The sequence below is a fragment of the Miscanthus floridulus genome, chromosome 3, assembly GCF_019320115.1.
Source record: "Miscanthus floridulus cultivar M001 chromosome 3, ASM1932011v1, whole genome shotgun sequence".
Lineage (NCBI taxonomy): Eukaryota > Viridiplantae > Streptophyta > Magnoliopsida > Poales > Poaceae > Miscanthus > Miscanthus floridulus.
This window is the reverse complement of record NC_089582.1, coordinates 46,562,144-46,571,211: the sequence shown is the minus strand read 5'-3', so window position 1 is coordinate 46,571,211 and position 9,068 is coordinate 46,562,144. Positions and strand designations below refer to the sequence as shown.

At 41.3% G+C, this 9,068-nt stretch overlaps 1 pseudogene; it reads right to left on the bottom strand.

Annotated features, from left to right (window-relative positions):
- Positions 1-5,549: 5,549 nt before the first annotated feature.
- LOC136545638 (uncharacterized) lies at positions 5,550-8,615 on the bottom strand (annotated as a pseudogene).
- Between the last annotated feature and the right edge of the window lie 453 nt (positions 8,616-9,068).

Sequence of the window (9,068 nt, the reverse complement as noted above, 5' to 3'; positions counted from 1 at the left end):
TCAAATATGGCCGATGTATACATCGCCCTTAGCCGCTAGATAGCCGATGAGTTGGACATCGTTGCTATTTAGTTTCTTATGTTTTCAGGTTCACCTAAAGCTTCACCTAAAAACAGGGGGCATATGTTGACAACCAAAAGTATTCAAAGTTTATAATGGACACCATCATCATGTTTGTATCGTCAAGATGGTCAGAGAATGTAGCACCTGGTTTTATGGACAAAACCAGATACACACCATATGTGAGCCCAGGAAGTCAAATCTCACATATAGCTACAAATAAAGGTAGTATCAATAGACAATGCTTAATATATAACATACTTAGTATAAAGGATATATAACCGTAGACAGCAAACAGTGGAAAGACAACTCTAATTTTCAGGTGAAGACTCCAATTCCGTAGGGATAACTGACTGGTTGATCACAAGCCTAATTCCTCCAAACTCTAGCAATCTGGTACCCATCCAGGATTTTTCCAAAGATTTAAAAAGTAAAGCAAGCGTAAGTACATGTCGTACTCAACAAATATAACATGGGGTTCATGAGGCTCAAAAGGCTGACACTGGTTAACTGCGATTAGCTTTTAATGAATCATGATTTTAGCAATAGGGTGGCAACAAATTTATCCACAAGCCCACATAAACACATGATCAGGTAAACATGAATAATGAATAGCATAAACAGTAATCATTAGTGAGCATCTTCATCATCAGTATCATCAGTGTTCATCATCTATTCCATAAGGGTCCAAGGTCGCTCGTGACCGTGAGCACAGCTGATGTACAGTTTTACACTTATAGAGGTTTACACTTTCACTGTGAGTCGTGATTTACCCTTTCACCCAAAGCGGCCAACCTCTTGACCCACTACCAAGGAAGGTCGGTGGGGTTCACTATGAAGCCTTTCAAAGGTTCGTCTAACAAGTTAGGGCCGCTAAGGTTTCCCCATCAATAAGCATGAACCCCCTTCCAAGGAGTGACTAACAAAATACCAAAAAACCAAACTGCACCCTCTTGGCTGGCTGAGATCATACCTGTCGGAGCCCCTCTTGTGCCATAAAGGTAACCACTAACAAGCTAGAAAAGGTCCTCATACTGAGCTAAAGCCAGAGCCATGTAGCCCTCATAGTTGTACTGTAAGTCCCGGATGTTCACTTGTAGATAAATCCTTAGGGAGAGGAATCTAGAGCACCATAAAAATAGCCCAATGCTCTAGCCCCCTTGATTCCATGTTGCTAAAAACATCTTTTAGTGTTTATTGCATATTCCATTAGTCAAGTTACAAGATCACGGTTGTAGTTGGGCACTAGCATCATGCTACCCAATGCAATACACCATAGGTATCAAGGCACAAGGTACAAAGTACTAGGAAATCCATAGTGGTAATCAAGGTAGACACATGCAGCATGAATTAAATGATTAAAGGTGTATAGGACAACAAGGATGATCACATGCTATACTTGCCTTAAAACTCTGATCCTTCTTCAAGTCCAAAACTTCAAAGGAACTCCTTCTTGATCAACACGTAAAGCTCACCGACTGGACAAGATTATAAAGCACCACACAAGCATCCATGCAATCATACATGAATCAAACAATAGATCTAAATTAGAACAGTACACCAAACATAATAAACAGCAAGTGAAAAGATTTTAAAGATGTTCTACATGTTGTTACGAACACATAGACGCAAAAAAACACTCTAATTGGAGCTACAGTGAAAAGACACATCTACCGATAGATTTGCTTCGAAAAGAAACTACAGGCTCTATTTATTTTAGCTATAAAAAATATGTATAAGATATTTCAGAGAAATACCTTAATTGAGTTAAGCCCAAATTATACTTGATTTAGAAAAACAAGGTAAAACTAATCATATAATTGACCAAGGTGAAAAGCCTAAGTAACTCTTAATTAGAAAAATCCAATTGCATAATCATTATTCAAGTTAGGTGTTAAATCATAAAATTCTAGAGCTCTTGACATGGAAAACATTGATACTAATGCGTAGATTATGTCGGTACGAATCTAACATAACTTGAACGGGTCAAATCAGAGTTAAAACAGAGAAGGTATGGCCTAATGAAGATAGTGGCAATTTTATAAATAGATGGAACTTGATTTTTTGAATTTAAAATAAATAAAATCGAATTTTAAACTGAGCCAGGGACGGTGGGCATGATAAAGAAGAAGTACAGGGGTTCTTTTGAAAAAAATGCAGGGACGGCGGGTTCTATTACGTGAAACTGCAGGGAGTCTTTAGCAAAACGCCAGACGAAAGGGTATCTTCTAATCTGGGCCGTTGGTCTTAGATCAGGCGGTGTAGATCAAATGGGGGAACGGGGGTCGCCGGGGAGCTCGGCTCCTCGCCAGAGTTCTTAGGGATGGCCCTAGAGGCCACGACTAGACCTGGGGATAGCATGGGAAGAAAGAGAGGGAGATGTCGAACTTGACTAGGCAGGTTACCAAGGCGTGGAGCGGACGGAGGCGATGCGGTGCTCAGCGAGCGGGCGGCTCATCAGCGGCTAGGGTTGCGGCTCGGCACGGCGACTTGACGAGATAGGAGCTTGCTCCGAGGCTTGGGGTGGAGGCAGCGGACACGGCGCTCGGATTTTATGGGGCGGAGAGGTGTAGAGTGCATGGCAAGGCAGAGAGACGGGGGTGCGGCGGATTCCTTTGGCGGTGTTGGAGTATGGCGCGACGACGACTCAAGGCAGGAGAAGTCGATGACAAGCGGGCCCGGGCTATCAGGGACAGAGAAGGAGAAGAGGGCACCGGTGTTGGTGGCTGAGCGGGCCGAGCGCGCGAGGAGAGGGCAGAGCAGCTGCTGCAGCGGGCCTAGTGCGGTGGGCCGACTGGAGAGAGAGGGAAAACGGCAGCTAGGCCGACCGGCTAGGGAATGGGCTAGTGGCTGCAGGCCAGACCAGAGAGAGGAGACCAGCGGGCCAGGCCGGAAGGGGAAGGGAAATAGGCCTTCGGGCTAAATTGAAGAAGACGATGATTTTCCATTTCCCATTTTCTTTTCTTATTTCAAAACAAAATTCAAATATAAACCAAATCGAATTTCAAATATTATTTCAAATATACCTTCGATTCAAAAATAGGATAAGAACTCTTGGTAGGTTTTCAAAAATAAATTTTATAACTTTTTAAACTCTTTTATTTTCCAATTCTTTTTTTTATTTCAAAGCCATTTTCAAACTCTTTTCAAAAGCGATTTGAATTCATTTTGAATTTTGGATTCAACCACTCATTGCAATAAATCAAATGCACCGGCATGTATGCACCTCCATGTTCCTACTCCTTATGATGAATTTTAATTTAATGTAAATTATTATTTTTCCTATGTTTTTATTAGCACAAAAATACAAAATTAACACATTTTACATCTATTTAAAAAAACAAATTTTAGGGTGTTACAGAGAACATATTTGGATCATATCATTTGAAGCCCGAACGAAGAAATAGCGATTTGGGGTGCTGGCCCAGGCAGAGCCCTGTCCGATTTGGGCAAGTTCTTCAAATACAAGATTGGATTGCACCATTGCGTTCCCCTCATTGAGCTGGTCGAAAAACATATATGGTTCGCCCCGTTCGGAGTCCGGACGAATTAATTATGATTTTCGGAAGCCGTTCTACCCTGGACGCACAGCAGAACCGGCCAGGCCGGTTTTGGAACCGGCTAGGCCGGTTTGGCTATAGTAGAACCAGCTAGGGCGGTTCTAGAATCGGCTAGGCCAGTTTGCCTGGCCGTAGGGCTATGCAGCCCCGCAAAAACTACTAGGCCGATTTGCCTGTGCAAGTCCCGAACCAAACACTTTTCAAATTGATTTTTGGACGTGTTTTCACAAAGGAAACTTGGAGATCACGATCTGGAGATGTTTCCTATTGGGGTAAGACCACCCCCCTCTATATATACGAGAGGATCATGGTCGATTGAAGGATCCAACACTCAATCGTCAAAAAATACATCTACTATCTAGTTTTACCCTTTTCCAACCCTCTTGTTGTTCGTTGCATCTCTCCGCGAGATTCATCGACGTTCTAGATGGCCTTGCTGGTCCTAGAACAAACCCTAGGCGTGCTCCTCCCCGACGGGTGCTCCCGGGAGGAGTTCCCAGGCTTTTGTGGCATTGGACGAGCTCCAGATCGGCCTAACCGTTCTCTAGATCGATTTAGTCGTTCTTGGAGTTGTTTGCTGCGTGTTTCAAGTTGTGTGCAACCTAGGGCGAGCTAACCCTTGCTGGTGTGTGGCTTAGATCATAATCTAGCGTCAACACTATGTTGCATAACTCTTTTTGCGGTAGAGATAGCAACGCACATAGCAAAACCTAGATGCACATTTAGATAGAGACCTTGCATAGGTTTTGAAAAGTAGAATTAGAGGATATTAGATTTTAGAAAGGCTAATTCAACACCCCCCCCCCCCCCCCCCCCCCCCCCCTTCTTACATGTCAGTGTTCCTTACAACCAAACAGGTAAGTTGCATTGTATAAGCTTGGATATAGGGTAATGTAGGGTGCTCGTATTGCCACAATGCTTTTATTTGTGAGCTGCTTTGAGTTGTAGGTAGCCAGTTTTGAGTTTGTATATTTGTAGGTAGCTCAATTGGTTAGATTTCTTGTGATGGATCCTTTCTACCTGGCTAAAATCTTCGACTCAGCAAGGTTGGTTGTATTTCTCTCGATTTATTTCATGATTTAACAATGCTATTTTTTGGTAGGTGTCGTTTTCATCATTGGCGAGGAGCCCATGGTGACTTCTTCAATTTTGAGATCTACTAGCTTGGTCTCGTAGATGTGATCATATAGGTAGAGTGTCCGCGTATGTTTAATTATATATGTGTACATGTGTTTATATGAGTGTCTACATGGCGAGATTTAAAAAAAATCATGCTCTTTTTCTTATATGATCCCATTAAATACCATGACCTTAGTTATCCAAAAAAAAATACCATGACCTTTAAACATATAGTTAAAAAAAGAAATGTACAGTAAGAGAGAGAATATTAAAATGCAATAACAATAATTAAATTTGCCCACATGATTTAGTTGACAAACAGTCAAAATGCACATTAGAGCCTTTAATTTGTGAAGTTCAATCGTCTTTTATTTGGAGGGGAAAATAAACCCCTTTTCCAGAATCTCTCAGTGTCTCGATCCCATAACTGTCTTCGGAAATTTGAATATTCGAATGTGCGGGGCATCATCACAAGGCTATGAGTCTATGACCATTGATTATTTTATTTTTTTTAGCAAAGTCTATGACCATTGATTTGTAATAGATGGCTAGACCTGGGCCTCATCTCAGCCCAACATAAATTCCGCCTGTTGACTGCACGAGCCCACCTGGCAGAGCCTCCATCCATCTAAGCTGGTTGGGCCCATTGGCATAGGAGGCCACATTTCAAAAGGCTAGCAACACCATCCATCCAAGCTTCAAGACAGTAATGGAATGGCCTTCAGCTGCTCTTATGAGAAGCTGTTTTACTAGCTTCCCATCAATATTTGATACGAATTTAATCAAATACAAACACTAGTAGTCTTTTGTTCTGCGCAGATCATGTAGATAGGCCTACTGCAAATGTGTAATAATCATGCTTCATTCAAATTCAATCTGGGGACAGCAACAATTCCTACAGCCATTGCCGATTCACTATTCCTTTGGACATGGCAAAATGCTCATCACACAAACAATTATTGTAACCTGTCTGAATTCAACAGGGAATAAACACTAACGCATGCCACAATCTGATCTAATTCACAAATTCTATTCTGGTGAATGTTTCCCCTGAATGAAGCTGGAGAGAGACATCACCAACAACCTGCACCATAAGGAAGAGAAAAACTGACTACAAGATGGAAATGGCCACAGAAACAGACAACATTGTCTTTGTAACAAGCCCCTTGGAGCTTCCACATTCAAATATCTGAAGGCGTTAGTGACACATCATCTAATAAATACAGTAATAATTTAACAAATGCAGTTGTGCAGTAATGTTATTTAGATGTGGTATATAACAATTACTTAGTACTTACTACAAAATAACTATTGTATTAGCAGATAGCAAGAAGTGCATGATTAATGAAAATAATCACAGCCCATACAGAAAGCAAGCACAAACCTTTGCCATAGTTCGGTAGGAGTATTCGGTGACTCCAGCAACATGTGGTGTTATAATAACATTTGAGAATTTCAGAATGGGGTCCTCTGGATCAAATGGCTCTGTCCAAGCAACATCAATTACCCAAACCACCTAAATGACCTGACTCAAGGTGATTGAACACAGCCTTGTAGTCCAAAAGGCCTCCTCTAGCAATATTGACCAGACACGAACCCTACATATGTAAAAACACCACTAACATTTAACTATTCAGTATTACTATAACAGGAAAACTTTTCGTAACAGAACCTGCTTGTGAATAAAATTTGTCACTATTGGAAGGCGATTGAGAAATGATGAACAAGTAAATCTGATCTATCATCTGCATATCGGTATGTCAGAATGAAATGAACATACCCTTTTCATCGCTGAGAAGAACATATCATCAACAAATGTCCTCACTTTGAGAAGAAATAAACCAAGAGAAGAACTAACTGTTTCATTGGTTTGTAGCAAGCATGTTATGACTATGTCAGCTTCTCCAGCAAGTTCATAGATATCTTCTGGTCCACCTTTTTGATCTACAAGCCCGTCAACATCTGCACAAGGAATGTTTGAAGTGACAGGAGGAGCACGTAAAGAATTTTCATATAGGCATGATATAAGCAGCAGCTTACCACATGGCAATGAGTCTCATGACCAATTTCTTTTAGTAGCAAGAATTTTTACACCAAATGGTTTTAGCCTCTTGGCAATTTCCACACCAATGGCCCCAAATCCTAGGATAAGGACCTAGACAGTAATCACTAATGCATTTAATTACACAGATGGGATATTCCCAAAGGAAAGTAGATCAGACAAGCAATTTCCACATGAAGGCCCAAGAGCATACTGTTTTGCCTAATATTGTTCTTCCTGTTGGACTTCCCAGGCCCTTCTGATGCACAGCAGCATCCATCAACTTCTGCAAAGTAATGCCCAAAGTCCAAAACATGAGTGGTTCATTATATATGAAAGCAGCTAATCTTAATTAATACAACGAAATCAAGTAACTAAATGTTTTTATTCTATTAAAAACACTTATGACAGAAACTAAATTAATGCCCTATCAAGCTTCTACACAAGAATTTTTGCTGCTTTCATGAAAATGCATTCAAGTATTCAGTTTTGACAAATTTCATAGTATCTTCCGAACTAGAAATAACAAAACAGATGAACACTGTAAACTTCCAAGTTTCCCCTAGGCATACATGGTTATCTATCAAAACATAAAAATGGAGACCAAAAACCAAAGCATGTAGAAAAACTACTTTTGTCTTTGTTATTCCCGTAGGATAGTATGGACTTTAAGTAAATATGTTAAATCAATGAGACTGCAGTAGTGAACAAAAATTCCTGCTTGCTTAAGGTACGTCTATAATCATTCGTGGACTATTGTTGAATGCACATGATGGGATTCGTCCTGATAATTTGCTTAGTTTCGATGTTGTAACTTGGTACAATATTTAAAATGCTCTAGATAGTGGAAAAAAGGCCATGATGGTTCATTGAAGAGAGTCATCAGAAAACATGAAACATGTGAAGAGCAAATCCAATTTCCAATTTGTCAAAATTCAGAACTGCTATCCATAGAAACATACTTGCTTCTGCAGAACACCAAGGGTAAGATAGATTGCCATCTCTGCACAAGAGACTGCATTTCCTGTCATACTCCCAGGTATTCTTGCAACTTTGATTTTGTGTTCTGTAGCAGCATTTACATCAACACCTGATGGAAATCGTGAACTTAATATAAGAGAATTCAGTAATTCTGATATGTATTAATTAATATAGTACCAAAGTTATAGTCACCTTCTAACCCAACGCCATACTGCATAATAATCTTCATCTGGGTTGCCTTGGCAATGATATCTGGATCTATGCGTCGATTCTTCACAGCACATATATGATAGTTTTGGATAACATCAGGTACCTCCCCAAGGCCCACTGCTTCACATTCAAACTCCAGGCAATCAGCTTGCTGTTGTTCAGATGTGTTAAAAAGAAGAGGGGAGGAAGAGGTTCCCAAACCTCAATGAATGGATAGTCCTGCAAATACTCGGTGGTGTACCTCGTGGAAGCAGGAAAATAGGGGCCACAGAATAGCACCCTTGTAACCTTGCTGCAGCCATTGCTTTTGATTGCACAAGCCACTGTTGAAACATGACGTGCAGTGGAGGAACAGCATGAACAAAACAACTTATGACATAATTAAAGCAATTGTTTCTACTGGGCTATCAAAAACACAAATGGTAACACCGCCTATCAATCAATTTGACAAGCTAAACAAGAAATTTCCAAAATATGGACTGGATGGAGGTGGCCAGACCAGATACTCTGCCTTCTGAAAATACTCATTTTCTCTACTCAGCATTTCACTGGACAGTGGACACAAATACTTCCATATTTCCTCCTCCACATCCAATTCCATTTCCCCGAAACCAATAGTTCTTGCAGGAACGGGTCGAACGGAACATCACCACCGACGCCATCAGCTCGTAACCACACCTCCACAGCAGGCCCAAGAATCACCGGACCAAAGAACCCGGCGAACCAAGAGGCACCCGAAGACGGAGGCTAACAAGGGCAGGCGTAATGCCGTACCTCGCGCTCGCGGCAGGAAAGGGGAATCGCCACCGCGGCGGCCTGCGGCAGCGAAGGCGGCGGCGCGAGGGAGCTGGTGTGCTGGGGCGTGTGTGGGTGTGGCCGGCCTAGCTGCCAATCTTGCTCCCGCCATTGAATATAGGAAAACAAAAGGCCTCTCAAATCTCAAACACCTTTCACCCTTTTTTTCTTCCCTACAAAACTAGGTAGATCAACTAAAATTTCTTCCTAGTGCACTACCTTTTTATAAGGACTATAAGGGCCAGGGGTTCCTTCTTTATCTTTTATATAAAATTATTATTAGAAGGTAGCTTGGTTTATGC